This window comes from Papio anubis, chromosome 14, assembly GCF_008728515.1.
Source record: "Papio anubis isolate 15944 chromosome 14, Panubis1.0, whole genome shotgun sequence".
Taxonomy (NCBI): Eukaryota; Metazoa; Chordata; class Mammalia; order Primates; family Cercopithecidae; genus Papio; species Papio anubis.
This window is the reverse complement of record NC_044989.1, coordinates 33,464,393-33,480,064: the sequence shown is the minus strand read 5'-3', so window position 1 is coordinate 33,480,064 and position 15,672 is coordinate 33,464,393. Positions and strand designations below refer to the sequence as shown.

The 15,672-nt window shown below is 41.9% G+C and overlaps 1 long non-coding RNA gene across 3 annotated transcripts in view; it reads left to right on the top strand.

Moving 5' to 3' along the window:
• LOC101003100 overlaps positions 1 to 15,672 on the top strand; it is a 93,126-nt gene that overhangs the window by 62,456 nt on the left and 14,998 nt on the right. For all 3 annotated transcript variants that reach the window (XR_636260.4, XR_636259.4, XR_001893986.3), the window contains one exon: positions 5,168 to 5,409. This is a non-coding gene — a long non-coding RNA (uncharacterized LOC101003100). The remainder of the gene's footprint in view (positions 1 to 5,167; positions 5,410 to 15,672) is intronic.

Below are 15,672 nucleotides of genomic sequence, written 5' to 3'. Positions count from 1 at the left end.
AATCACTAATTGATGGGGCCTGTTTTATATATCCTGCTGGACAGAAATGCAAGGAAACCTTATCATAGCAACAGAGAGAGCCCTCCTTTGGTGACCCAACTGTCACTCCGCGAGTCTGTTGCCTGGGAGGATCTCTCTTGTCCCCTGTCCACCTGGACTTCTGGTTTTACTCTCCAAGATGATATCTTTATCCACTGTCCTCATGACTACATGCAACAGGGTGAGATGAATGCCTTCTTGAGCACTGCACATCTTTAGCAGATTAATGCATCTTGATTCAATTACTGGTCAAGAAACGTAATTGATAATGTTTGGTTTAATGAAACAGATGGCCATTTAGAGCAATGCGTATAACACCTCACAAGTTGGAATTTAATAGAAGGGGGAAAAGAATAAGAAATGGGTGACAGGTAGGCAAATAAATAAATAGTGTCTGCTACCGTCATTCTGTGGAGGATATTTTAAGAGTGAGCTTGTATTTTTTATGCACAGATTCATGGAAACCAAGTAGGGTTTATTCTAGAAATGCATAGTGTGTTACAACTCACCATATTAAAATATCTAAGCAGGAAACTTATATGACAACTATCCTAAATACTGAAATAGAAATAGGTAGATATTTCCTGAATATATTATATATTGATGTATTTATATTTATTATATGCTATGCTATTTAAATATTATATTTATTTATATTATATTAATTATATATGCATAGTTCTATTTCAATCCCAAAGCCAACATAGCAGGACTAAAGGCAATCCTATTAAAGTTAGGAGTAACACCAGAAAGCCCTAATAGTGTGAAACAAAAACAAAAAGAAAACAAAAGTAAGACAAGGAGGGTACCTGTCCAGGAATCTATCAAAATGTAACAAGGTTCACTTGGGGGACTGTTTCTCCAGGGCGACCACAGTGCTCATTTCTACCCATTGAACAGATTGTAGATTCCAACTAGAGATGCAAGGATTTATTTTTGATGCTGTACAGGTTTGGCAACCCCTTGTATATGAACTGCCTTTAACTTAGCTGATGCATCTACAACCAGAACCAGGTATCCTCAGGAACCCAGGGGTATGGAAGCCATCAGGAAAGCTGAGTCCTTGCCTCTAAAACATGCAAAGAAAGGGTGATTAGATGCTTTTCCCTTTACCTCTGAGATGCCTTTAATACCTGGTTTATTTCTTCCATGCATATACCACTTTCACTTAAAAATGGACGTTTCTTGAGCAACCCACTTTGTTGGGGTTCTCATCTGGGATTCATCAAATGATAAGAAAAACAAAACTTAAGCACACATGACCTGCCTATGTTACTCTGTGTCTACCAGCACCCAGGCCGAGGTGGGCGGATCATGAGGTCAGGAGATCAAGACCATCCTGGCTAACACAGTGAAATCCCGTCTCTACTAAAAATACAAAAACAAAAATTAGACGGACGTGGTGGCTGGCACCTGTAGTTCCAGCTACTCGAGAGGCTGAGGCAGGAGAATGGCGTGAACCCAGGAGGCGGAGCTTGCAGTGAGCTGAGATCCAGCCACTGCACTCCAGCCTGGGCGAAAGAGCGAGACTCTGTCTCAAAAAAAAGAAAAAGAAAAAAGAAAAAAAAAAAAAAAGCAAAGAATACTCTCTGAAATGAGACGGTGGTGCCAGGAAAATGCTACTAACAAATTCCAAAGGGCATCATTGCCTCATGGTCACATCTTTTTTCCCATGGGTTCTGTTCTATAAAATGTCATCACTGAAACATGCTGTCCAGGTGACTGGCCACAGTCTGAAGGAATCTGTACCGATTGTTAGAGAGCTTCTAAGGCATGTTGCTGGTCAAAGTGGATGCCTTTCCAGCAATCTAATGGCTGGGCTGAGGAGAATCCCTATATGAGATAAGAAGCACATCCAATACTGAACAAGTTTACCATAGGCACTGCAAAACTTGGGTTTTGGGAGGCTTTTAGACCAAAACTCAGATAGTTGTCTATTTATCTAGGACAGACAGTATGCTGTCCCTATCTCTAACAATAAGAATAATGCCATTCTTGTAGTGGTAGCAAGACAGCTCTGGTAAGGTTTCATTGTTTCCTGTGTCTCAGCCTATCCAATGGTGAAAAATCGAGAGAGATTTAAAGTTGTTTTAAGGCAGCATATTGAATATGAGTGTAATCCAAGTCCCATGAAGTCAAACAGTGTCTGATCGTAAGGATGCAGTAGAATCTGAAGAAAACATTAGCACGTCCACCAGCATGAGCCAGGCTCCCCAGTCCACCCAATGGACTCTGTGATTATTATATCTGGCAGTGCAGGGGCAAGGAGGACTGCTGCAGCAAAGAGCTTGCAGCAGCAACCCACAATGAGGCATCAAATACCAATGGCTTTGTCACCAGCCACCTAGTGGTGCTAGTAGGGTGGAAGAAGTCTCTTTAAGCATGCCTGCCTCTGCTAGTTTCTTGATCAGTGTATGAACCTCTTTTCATCCTTTGGCCCAACCTGGTATCCTACACTGCTTTACTGATACCTCATGGCTGAGCTGGGAAAGCCCTGATGAGTCTCCGGTTGCCCATTTGTTCTACTACCACTGTTCTAATCATAGCATTTCCTTATTAGGAGCATCCCTTACAATCAAGAGAAGATTTACATAAACTTAAAACAAATCCAACCACAATCTACTTAGGAAAAGGAAAAAATGGATAAGACAAGGATTTTCACTATGCTCATTAGTTTTTAATATTGTTCTAGTAGGTATTAGCCAATTCAATTAGACAGGAGAGGAAGTAAAAGAATCATTAATTATAAATGATATAATTGTATACTTGGAGAACCAAAAAAGATAAAAGAAACATCACAAACAATAAAATAATTCTCTAAAGTGGGTAGGCTCAAAATTAATGTATAGTTATTAATAGCCTTCAATGGTCAAACGGCCAATTAGCAGATATATTGGAAAGAAAGAGATAATTTAAAACAATAACAGAAGAGATTATTTATGTTGAAACAAATTTAAGAACTGCATTGGGCCGGGAGCAGTGGCTCATGCTTGTAATCCCAGCACTATGGGAGGCCGAGGTGGGTAGATTGCTTGAGGTCAGGAGTTTGAGACCAGACTGGCCAACATGGTGAAACCCCATCTCTACTAAAATACAAAAATTAGCAGGGCGAGATGGCTAGTGCCTGTAATCCCAGCTACTGGGGAGACTGAGGCAGGAGAACTGCTTGAACCCAGGAAGTGGAGGTTGCAGTGAGCCAAGATAGCACCCCTGCACTCCAGCCTGGGTAACACAGTGAGACGCTCGCCACAAAAAAAAAAAAAAAAAAAAAAAAAAAATGTATTAAGAATATAAAAACACTATAACATGTTCATTGAGGTTAAAAAGACTTAAACATATGGAAAAATATCATGTGCTTGGCTTAGAAGACACAGCATCACAAAGATGTCAAATATTTATAAATTAATCTAAATTTAGCATACTCTCAATTTTAAATTCCAAAAGGGTTTTTTTAATTAAACAAGCAGATTCTAAACCACATTGAAAAGTAAGTAAGAAAATGAAAACAGATGAGCAAAAACTTGCCCTATCAAGCTGGAATACTATGCAACCATAAAAAGAATGCAAGAAGCTATTTATGTACTCATATGGAGTTATCTTCCAAGATACATCGTTAAGAAGGAAAAACAGGGGTCAAAACAGCATCATATTATGCTGCCAGGGGAATATAGAGAAACTATTCTATTAAAACATATCAAAAAATGATGAGCTTTTAGGAGGGGAACTAGGTATCTGAGGAGTAAAATTGAAGTATGACTGTGAACATTGGGAATATTCTGTTTGTTTAATGGAGCATTATCTGTCTTTTTAGTTTCAAAGCATAGTCCCACAGTGTTTGAGTAAAGGCAAAATAACTTGGTCTCACCTCTTTTTTAATCTATTTATTTTTTATTTTTATTTTATTTATTTAGTTAGTTAATTTTTTGTGTTTTTTTTTTGTTTGTTTGTTTGTTTGTTTTTTTGAGATGGAGTCTCGCTCTGTCACCCAGGCTGGAGTACAGTGGCGCGATATCAGCTCACTGCAAGCTCCACTTCCCGGGTTCATGCCATTCTCCTGCCTCAGCCTCCCAAGTAACTGAGACTGCAAGCACCCACCACCATGCCCAGCTAATTTTTTGTATTTTTAGTAGAGACAGGGTTTCACCATGTTAGCCAGGATGGTCTCGATCTCCTGACCTCGTGATCCACCTACCCTGGCCTCCCAAAGTGCTGGGATTGCAAGCATGAGCCACCACCCCCAGCCCTCACCTCTTTTTTTAACAGCAACAAAAACAAATCTAGATCATTAAAAACAGATTATTTATTTATTTGTTTGTTTGTTTATTTATTTATTATACTTTAAGTTCTAGGGTTCATGTGCACAGCGTGCAGGTTTGTTACATACATATACATGTGCCATGTTGGTGTGCTGCACCCGTTAAGTCGTTATTTACATTACGTATATCATCTATTTAATTAAAGACAGGCGATCATCTAGATCATTAAAGACAGATCACTTATTTCATTCAAAATTCTCAAATTACACATAACTCCAAAAATTATATCCTCCCTTTGAAGACAGTCATCTGGCACTCCTGCAGATACAGTATTTTTGTGTATGAATAGTCAGGGAAGGCAAAAAAAAAATTATTTGTTAAACAAATCAAGTCCTAAAGTGTTTCAAGGAACACATTTTTGCTTTGTAAAAACTAATACATTATCCTAGTTTTCACAGTTGCTTTATTGTTTTTTCCTAGTTTCTTGAATATCTAACTTATTTATTTTGATTTTTCCAAGCATTTGATACTATGAATTTTCTCCTGTGTGCAGCTTTAGACATACTCCCTAACATTACTTTTTTATAGAGATAGGGTCTCACTGTATTGCAGGCTAGTGTCAAACTCCTGGGCTCAAGTGATCATCCCACCTCAGCCTCCCAAAGTGCTGGGATTATAGGAGAGAAACACCACGCCCAGCCAATTCCCTAACTTCTGATGTTAGTTTTCTCATAGTTTAAATATGTAGGTTATAATAGAAGTTTGAATATTTCTTTGACCTAAGCTCAAAAACTTACTTTATGACATAAAATAGTCTTATTTAACACTTCCTTTGAATTAATTATAATATTAGATTTATACTTGTAATGCAGGTCTGAAGAACAAGGGATGTATGTATGGATCATCAAATCTTACCTTATTGAAAAAGTTTCTGATCACTGCTGATTCGTCATCATCTTCATCTATCTAATAAAGTCAGTTTGGGCTGGGTGTGGTGGCTCACACCTGTAATCCCAAAATTTTGGGAGGCTGAGGCAGGAAGTCACTTGAGTTCAGGAGTTCACAATCAGCCAGGACGACATGGAGAGCCCCTCATCTCTACAAAATTAAAAAGGTAAAAAAATTAGCCAGGCATGATGATGTTCACCTGTGGTCCCAGCTGAGGTGAGAGGATCATTTGAACCTAGGAGATTGAGGCTGCAGTGAGCCATGTTCACACCACTGCACTCCAGCCTAAGAAACAGAGACAGACCATGTCTCAAAAAAAAGTCAGTTTTGACATATAGGGGGCTGAATCTCTAGGGTGGCGTAACATGGCTGATTTCTGCGAAATGAATTACTAAATAAAAGAACAAAACAATTATATCCTGAGTAACAATCCTACCCCTCAGGCAATCTTCTTTACTGCTCTGGTTTTCACAGTTTTTGACCTGACAGAATCATTATAAACATCATCTATTATTTATAAATCATTCACACAATGGACCACAGAGGATTCTTTGTCACAGCCTCTCACTTTTTATCTTCACTGCATTTAGCTTATTGATGGAGTGCAAAGAAGAAGTAGCCCTAACCATTCCAGGAATCTATGCAGTGGTGTTCTGCATGAATACTTACTCCAAAAGCTTTTTATTCTTTTATCAACAGAGGATGACTTTTCACAGAGATGACACTTAAACAAAATAGCCTCCAGATTTCACTTAATAAATGAATTTTAACATAACTCCATAGGCAAGAAAATAATTTAGATTTTATTTCTAATATTACATTGCCATGCTGGGCTGCATTTCTGAATTAACTTCCTTTTAAATAGCATATCAGAGTCCAAATAATACTGATGCAGAATTTTTCTCGGCCCTTTTGCCAGGCTTGCAGCAGGGGGCACCCTGTCTACTCGGCCCACTGGGCCACCTTTGGCTTGTACTATGGCCCATGGCTCCCATGGCTGCTGTGACTGCACAGTCAGTCCCTGCATTCAGTGGTCTCCAATTCTTGTCCAACATCCAAGAAGAATGAGGTCACACTGACAATTGAAGGGTGATGAGGGCAGAGAATTTTATTGAGTGATGAAACAGCTCTCAGTGGAGAGGAGAGGGGAAGTTTGGGTTGTCTCTGTCTCCTGCCTGAAGGTAGGCAGTCCCCACTCCTGCCCAAAGGTGGACAGTTTCAAAGTGTGGCTGAGTTCAGGGTTTTCATAGGCACAGAATGGGGAGGGCATACTGATTGTTTTGTGAGTCAGTAAAAAATGTTAAAACAAAGGCACCACTCAAAGGTGGTCACAATAGTGTAAAAAAAATTATGGAAGGTTAGGTATATGTAAAATAGATGAAAGGCAGGGATCAGTAAGAGGAAAGTGCACCAAATAGGAAGATAGGTTCTCAATCCAGTCTGTGGATTTAACTTGTAGCATGACTTTCAGGCTTTAAACTGTCTTTGACTTGGAGGTGGGGTTTCACTGGGGACTCACTCCTATCTGCCTAAGCATTTTTCTGCTTTCTACCTCTATCATTCCCCACTCTGAAGAAGTACATTTAACTTCCATTAGGATAAGAACAATGACCAATTTTAACTACTTCATGCTGACAGGGCCTGTTATTTTGGGAAAACAGCAGTCAGATCTCCCTCAGAGGCCTATCTAAGGGTCCCTGGTAAAAAGAAGTCATCATCCAAGGCTCTGGTTGCATGAACGTTGGAGTTTGATGGCCTGAAAGTGAGAAGAGACAAAGAGGGTTATTAGAAGACATGGATTAAAATGGAACAAGGGGATAAGGACAGCTCAAAAATCCCCAGGCTGCTAACATGCCCAAAAAACTGGTGGCTGTATTAATAGTTATGCCTGCCAAGATTTGGGTGCATGGGGCTTGGTTTAGTTTAGTTAGCTCCTTTGGTCTTGTTTTCCCAAAAAAGAAACCTCCTGTTAGGGGCACCCTATTTACTCCTATCACCTGGCAAGATTTGCAAGATAATTGCCCAGAACTAGAATATTTAATCCAGATTTTTACATTACCCATTCCTTTTGTTCCTTCTGAGCTGCAGCTGGAGATCACTGGTTGGTTCACAGGAATAAGCAGGGTTAGTCTAAAACATACGTGAAAACTTAAAAAGCAACTGATGTGACTAGAATTTAATGACAAAAGTGTAAGTTTTGAAACATGATTTTCTCTCTCCAGTGCTCATTTTTGTTAAAAACAAATCATGATAGGACTGATTTGTTTGCAAAATAAACTTTAGTCTTATACTTGGCCTGAGTATTTGCATAAAGTGCAGCAAAAATAATTATTTTCATATAGGCTTTTTAAATGGGCTCTGATGGAACTCTGTTCTATAAGGAATCTCAGACAAGACTTTTTAAAGCCAAGCCCAGACATGGGTTTGTATCCTCAAATACCTTTGAGTTTCCAAATTCCTCTCTTGTTGGGGTCCCAAGATAACTTGGGGCTCCTGAGCCTGTTAGAAAATGACATTCTTTACTCAACACAGGTTAGCAACCCTGTACAGGAACTGTGTAGACAAGATATGAGGACAGTTTTCCCAAGGGGCTTTTATTGGCTCTGCAAGTAAAGCTTGGTTCCTTAAAGGTAAGCACATCCTTCCAGTGGAAGGCTTAGTAAAGCAACCAGTCTCTCCAATTGCATCCTGTTGCAAGAGAAAATGGATTCTTATTGCACTTATGCAAACATATTGCCATAAGTTAAGAATACTCACAAATAGCTTCCAAATTCTAGAGAAACCAGGCAGAGAGAAACAAATATCCTACAAATTTTGTTCACAGGAGTAGACGTTACTCAATTGTTAAATACTGTAGCTAGCTCAAAAGAAAAGTTTCCTTGACTCTCAAAAACAAAACAAGGATTAGCAATGTTTTAAGCAAAAAGTTAAAAAAAGATTACTTCAGTTATCTGTCAGTTTAGTTCATTCAGTTAACTCTTTTCTGCTTGATACTCATGAACATTTCATCTCTTCATGATTCTTGAACATTCTTCCTTTATTCCAATGTCACAATCTCCAAAGACATCAGGAACCATCTTTTGAAAGGATCAAAACAAGACAAAAAAAAAAAAAAAAAAAAACCATGATTGACAAATTTGGTTATTTCTATAGTTTACAATAACTTAACATAGTAACCTTAATTATGATTGATAGCATATACTTAGACATTAGAATTTTAGAAATCCCATACAATTTTGGAACACATATTCTTATTCACTAAAATATAACCTGAACAAGATTAAACATTATTTTTATTCTGACAACCCCATGTAACTAAATATGTCAGATAATCCTGTTTACCTCTCTTTTGGATGCTTCAGGAGCCCTCTGTAGCATTCAAAATTCAGGAGTCAGAAAAGACTATTTCAAAGCTGAAATTTGATTTTGGGAAGCCTAGGAAATATGTTAAAGGTGTAAAACACTTGATATTATGAAATAGAATTCCAGGTTACCGTACGTCATTTATTTAGCCAAAATGACGACTCAGAAAAAATTTTTTTTGCAGTTGCAAGATTTAATAGAGTGAAAACAGAGCTCCCATAAAATGGGAGGGGACCCAAAGGGGGTTGCTGTTGCCAGCTCGAATGCCTGGGTTTATATCCCAATCATTGTCCCTCCCCCTGTGCTCTCAGGTGATAGATTGACTATTTCTTTACCTCCTGTTTTAGCCTAATTGGCATTTTAGTGAGCTCTCTTTACTACCTGACTGGTCAGGTGTGAGCTAACTAGCAAGCCCTGTGTTTAAAGGTGGATATGCTCACCTTCCCAGCTAGGCTTAGGGATTCTTAGTCGGCCTAGGAAATCCAGCTAATCCTGTCTCTCAGGCCCCCTCTCAATAGGAAAACCCAAGTGCCGTTGGGGAGGTTGGCCGACAACTGTTCTAACTGCTTCTTGCTGAATTGGGGTGTAGGAGGGGTCGTGAAGTTGAGATTTCCTCAGAAGGGGTGCCTTCGATGTCATCAACATCAGAGCATGGGCTAGCAGGCTGGTCCAGGGGTCCGTGGTAGATCTTAGTCATGGACTGCATCTGGGGCTCCATTTGAAAAACCATTTGTAGTTTTATAGCTTCGATTCTGGAAGAGACAAACTTAGCAAAGAAGTTAAAGATACAGGGATTGAAATGCATGGCCTGCAGTGCAGGAGATTATTTCTTTGGCACACTTCACAGGCCCTGACTATCTGCTTGATAGTTTTGAAAAGGCCTGGTCCCAGGCCGGGTGCGGTGGCTCAAGCCTGTAATCCCAGCACTTTGGGAGGCCGAGACAGGCGGATCATGAGGTCAGGAGATCGAGACCATCCTGGCTAACATGGTGAAACCCCATCTCTACTAAAAAATACAAAAAAAAAAAACTAGCTGGGCGAGGTGGCGGGCGCCTGTAGTCCCAGCTACTCGGGAGGCTGAGGCAGGAGAATGGTGCAAACCTGGGAGGCGGAGCTTGCAGTGAGCTGAGATCCAGCCACTGCACTCCAGCCTGGGTGACAGAGCAAGACTTCATCTCAAAAAAAAAAAAGAAAAAGAAAAAAAAAAAAAGAAAAGGCCTGGTCCCAAAAATAATGATTTGGCCATCTGATGGGTGCTATCAATGCCTATGTGAAAGGTTTGGTGAAGGGTTTTAAGTAATTTCCATTGGTTAGCTGCAGGCAAAAGTATTTTCCCTTCTTTGGTGGCTAGCCATCCTGGGGAGGAGGAAACTATGTCCTCGTGAGGTTCCCCATTGTATTTCTTCAGCTGAGTACTGGCGCTTGGTTTCCCATAGGGGATTACCCCATACTAGGGGTCCTTCTATAAGCATTTCTAATGGAGGGTCCCACCTTGCGGTTCTTTTGGCTTCAATATCCGCTTGGCAGTTCCCTTCTATTTCCCTTTCCTTTCTGATGACCCCGGCAGTGTAAGACTGACACCTCTTTAGATTTCTGTATAGCCGATAATAATCTCCTAATGGCTTCCTGATGTTTGATAGGTGTTCTCTCAGAAGTTAGGAATTCCCTTTCTCTCCATGTTGCTGCATGGGCATGGAGGACTAGGTAAGCATACTTAGAGTCTCTCTATATATTTACCCTTTTTCCTTCTCCTAATTCTAGTGCCTGAGTGAGGGATATTAGTTCTTCCAGCTAAGAACTAGTTCCTCGAGTGAGGGGATTAGTTTAAAGTATTCCATTATCACTGACCACTGCATACCCCGCTTTTTGAAGTCCATTTTCTACAACGGAACTTCCATCAGTATACAAGTTGAGGTTGGGATCAGTCAAGAGAACCTCTAGAATGTCCCCTCAAGCAGTGCAGGTTTGAGCAATTACTTGTTGACAGTTATGTTCTACTTTTTCTTCATTGTCTGGAAGAGATGTGGCTGGATTAAGAGTTGCAGAAGTGTGCAGTTGCAGCACTGGTCCTTCAAGTAATAGAGTCTGATATTTAAGCAAATGGTTGTCTGACAGCCACAAGTCTCCTTTAGCAGTGAGTATGCCGTTCACGTCATGAGATGTCCACACAGTAAGATCTCTTCCTTGTATCATTTTAACTGCTTCAGATACTAAGACTGCTACTGCTGCCACTACCTGTAAACAATGAGGCCAACTCTGTCACTACATCAGTTTCCTTACTCAAGTATGCCACGGGTTGCAAGCTGGTCCCTCGGACCTGTGTAAGGACTCCTAGAGCTATTCCTATTTTTTCTGTGACATATAAAGAAAAGTCTTGCCCTGTTGGCAAGCTTAACACTGGGGCTTGGGTTAGGGCCTTCTTTAGGGCCTGGAAAGCCACTTCTGCTTCAGGTGTCCATCTTACTAAATAGGTATTGGCTTTCTGAGTTTTCTTAATTAGTGTATATAATGGGCTGGCTATTTCGCCGTACCTGGGAATCCATATTTGGCAGAAGCCTTTTATGCCAAGGAATCCTCTTAGTTGCTTTAGTGTTTTGGGATGAGGATAAGTCAGTATAGGCTGGATACCTTTCTCACTGAGGGTGCCTTTGGATAATTTTAGCCCTAAGTATTTAACCTGCTGTGAGCAGAGCTGAGCCTTTGGTTTGGAAACCTTGTAGCCACAGGTGCGAGGAAATTTAAGAGTGCTTGGGTGGGGCTGGGCGCAGTGGCTCACGCCTATAATCCCAGCACTTTGGGAGGCCGACACAGGCAGATCACAAGGTCAGGAGATGGAGACCATCCTGGCTAACGTGGTGAAACCCCGTCTCTACTAAAAATACAAAAAATTAGCTGGACGTGGTGGCAGGTGCCTGTAGTCCCAGCTACTCGGGAGGCTGAGGCAGGAGAATGGCGTGAACCCAGGAGGCAGAACTTGCAGTGAGCCGAGATTGTGCCACTGCACTCCAGCCTGGGTGACAGAGTGAGACTCTGTCCCCTACCAAAAAACAAAAGAGCACTTGGGTGGCTTGATGGCACAAGGTTTCTGAACAACGGGTGGCTAAAAGTATATCATCCACTTACTGAAGGACAAGAGTGTCCAGGTATGAGAACTGGCTCAAGCCTTGGGCTAATGCATGGCCAAATAGATGGGGGCTACCCGTGAACCCTTGGGCTAAAACAGTCCAGGTGAGTTGAGACATTGGGTTTGAAGGATCTTCAAAGGCAAACAAGAATTGAGAGTCAGGATGTACAGGGATGCAGAAAAAGGCATCCTTAAGGTCCAGGACTGTAAACCACTCTGCTTCCTCTGGTATTTGGGAAAGCAGAGTGTAAGGGTTAGGTACCGCTGGGTATAGAGGGACAACAGCCTCATTGATAATCCTGAGATTTTGCACTAACCTCCACTGTCCACTGGGTTTCTGTACTCCTAAAACTGGAGTATTGCAGGGGCTATTCCATGGTTTACTAGGCCTTGGGCTTTTAGGTCCTTAACAATCTTTTGGAGGGGACTCGGGTCTAAGGGGGTACTGCCTTTGGTAGGGAAAGGAGGCGGAATCCTTTAGTTTAACTTGAACAGGACGGGCATTCTTTGCTCATCCATAGTGTCCTTCTGTTGCCCAGACTTCAGGATTAATTCCTTCCTCAAGCAGGGGACGACAAATGGGTGTTCCTTCTCCTATGTTCAGGTGTATAATGGCCCCTGCTTTTGCTAGAATGTCTCTCCCTCACAAGGGAGTGGGGCTTACAGGCATAATTAGAAAATCATGTGATAAGAGTAAAGTTCCCCAGTCACAACTTAGTGGCTGGGGATCTAGTGACTGGCTGTCCTAGGACCCCCTCGGATATTGACAGATCAGGAGGACAGTTGTCTGGGACAGGAGGGTAAGACTGAGAAGGTCGTGCCAGTGTCCAGGAGACAGTTAACATCCTGGCTGTCAATGCTCAAGCATACCTGGGGCTCTGTGAGGTGATGGCATGGGCTGGCGCTTGCCCCAGGCACCCTCAGTCCTGCTGCTGGATCATCTGGTTAGTGGCTTCTGACTCATAGGACCTTCATCCCCTGGGGCAGTGGGCCTTCCAGTGATTCCCTTGACATAGGGGGCATGGAGGAGGGGGCGGCTTATTTCTATTCGGACAATCTTTTTTAAAGTGTCCTTGTAGAACGCACTGGAAGCAAGCCCTGTTAGACATTTGATTTGCTCAGTCTTTCCGTGTTCCAGAGCCTCCAAAGTCTGCTTGCCTGAGGGTCATGACTAAAGCAATAGCCTTTTTATCTGTTTGTCCTGTTCTGCCTGCTCCTCCTTATCTCTATTATAAAAAACTGAGGTTGCCAAGTTCAATAGGATTTCTAAGTTTTGCTCCGGGCCTAAGGCGGACTTTTGAAGTTTTTTTCTAATGTCTGCAGCTGAGTGAGTGATAAACTTACCCTTTAAGATTAGTTGGCCTTCAATAGAGTCAGGTGACAGAGAGGTATGCTTTCTCAATGCCTCCCTTAGTCTCTCCAGAAAGGCAGTAGGATTTTCTTCCTTTCCCTGTGTTATAGTGGACATCATTGAATAATTCATAGGCTTCTTCCTAGTGTTCCTTAGTTCTTCTAGCACTTAAGTTAGCAAATGTCTGCAGCACCAATCTCCATGTTCTGATTGTGCGTCCCAGTGAGGGTCTACACTGGGAACTGCCTACTGGCCTGTGGGGAATTGTTCTCTTTCCTCTGTTGTCATCCTATCATTGACCTGACTGAGATAGCAGAGATCACCAAACTCTCGGGCTGCAGTTATGGCAGCACTTCTCTCATTTGGAGTTACTGTCTGATTTAGAAGTAACATTATATGTCTCCATGTCAGATCAAAGGATCGTCCTAACCCTTGTGAAACATCAATATAGCCATCAGGGTTATCTGAGAATTCACCTAGGTCTATTTTAATTTGCTTCAAGTCTGAGAGGGAAAAAGGTACATACACTCTGACTGGGCCGAATTCTCCAGAATACATCTTAGGGGCGTTTTTGCCTTGGGGGGGAACATTTCCCATCTGAAAAAAGAACATAGGGATGCCAGTACCCCTAGTCATTTTCCGATGAGCATTAGTCTTAGAGCATCCTCTATGATCCTAATACTTATTCCTTTCCAGGGTTCGTAACCACCCATGGACCTCTGCTTATCAGATTAGCTATGGTCACCGATGTAGCAGTCCTGCACCTGTATTCCCACCTTTCTTGACCACAAAGAAAGGGGTCCTGGCTGCTGGATTCTAGTGGTCCTTTACCAGCATGCCTGACATTGCCTTTGCACTCAGGGGTGAGTTCTAGGGCTGGGCGGGGTTCCTAAGTATTTCATAATAACCCAGTTGCCCCATCAAGATGCATTCCTACAAACAACAGTTCTTATGCAAATTCATTTCAGAGAGGATGTGGGTAACCTTTTGAGTCAGGATTGAGATACAGGTTTTGATTCTGTAAGTACTTTAAGCTTGGCTGAGTGCAAACAGCTTGCACATTTGAGCAGACCGATTATTGGGCAATTTTCTTAACTCTGCTTCTACAGGAGTTTCCCTCAATTATTGAATACCCGTTGTGTTTTTTTCTCAATCACCTGGGAGGAACTATCTATTGTCCTGTCCTGAAGGGAGTTCCTCCAAGGTCTGGTCGGACCTTTGTATGGTAATTAAGATTTAAATCCCCTCTTAGGAAATCTGCTGGGTTAAGGGAATTTTCAGTGGTTAATGTTAAATTATCTTTCTCTAACAGAATAGCCCCATACTTTAAGATTTTTGAGTTAGTAAGCTTCCTTTCTGCTTTTTTGACTTCAGATAGTTCTGAACTGGTGAGTTGTGCTCACAGTGAGGTTTCCTCTAAAGGCTAATTTTCTACTTTCTTCTGTTAGCAAAGCAGTTGCCACTACAGATTGAATGCATTTGGGCCACCCACGGGTTCCTGGGTTAAGGATTTTTGATGGGAAGGCTACTGGTTGTCAATGACTTCAGTGCTTTCGGGCTACGCCCTTATTTACACTGACAACAAAGTGGTGTTGTGGAGTGTTACACGGTCATGGAGAAAACCTTCAGTTATCAATTATAGGTTTTAAATTTGCCCTGGCTTTTACAGAAATAGGGTAAACTGTTTTTTCTTTACTACTATCTTTGTCTTTCTCTCTTACCTTCTCCTTTCTGTCTTTGTAGATGGATTTTTGGAAACAGTGGAAGAACGTTCGCTTATTGCCCCCATTTGCCACTATAGGAATATGCACCTCCCTTTTATTTACTCAATTTGCTTTCATCCTGATCTATTATGTTGTTGTAGACCCAGTTCCAGTTGTTAAAGTGCTAGTACTGGGTTATCAGTTCTAAGGCCCTGGCAAGGGTGGTGGGGAATGGATCCCACATAACTGCCCGTGTTGAGAGCTGTATGCCTAAATTGGGAGGGACACCAGGGATAAGGCTCCCTGGGTTCATAGCCTAGGGGCCTAAGGATGCAGCATAGAACTTCCTTAGATCCCTTTGGAGATACAACCTGCTCTAAAACTTGGAAGAGGAAGTGAAAGTCTGAAGTATTAGTATCTAGGAGGCAGGGATCCGAGGAAGTAGATTTAGAGGTAAGGAGAATTTTGGGGCTACACCTTCAAGAAATTCATGGTCAGGACCCAGAAGGTATGGGTCAGAAGGAAAGGCAGGGGCGCACACAGGGGCGACTGTTGAGTAGGGACTTCTGGCTGCCCCATAATCTCAACCGGCTCATGCCAGGAGTTCAGGATGACAGGTTTCTGCCTCTAGCCCTCAGGTTCCCCAGGAAAATTGAAAGCAGAAACTGGTTCCAGGCAGACCACGCTCCCAACCCAAAAGGGTTGGGGTTGTTAGAAAGCCCTTTCCCAGACAGCCTCACACCTGAGTCTGAAGTCCAGCCGCCACGCTAATTGTTTTTAACCGGCCAACAGGTGCCCGGTATTTTCCTCCAATTCTAAGGAAGGATAGGACAGGATAGCAAGGGAAAGTGGTCCAATATTACTCACTGCTTTGGAGGGCCCTTTGTG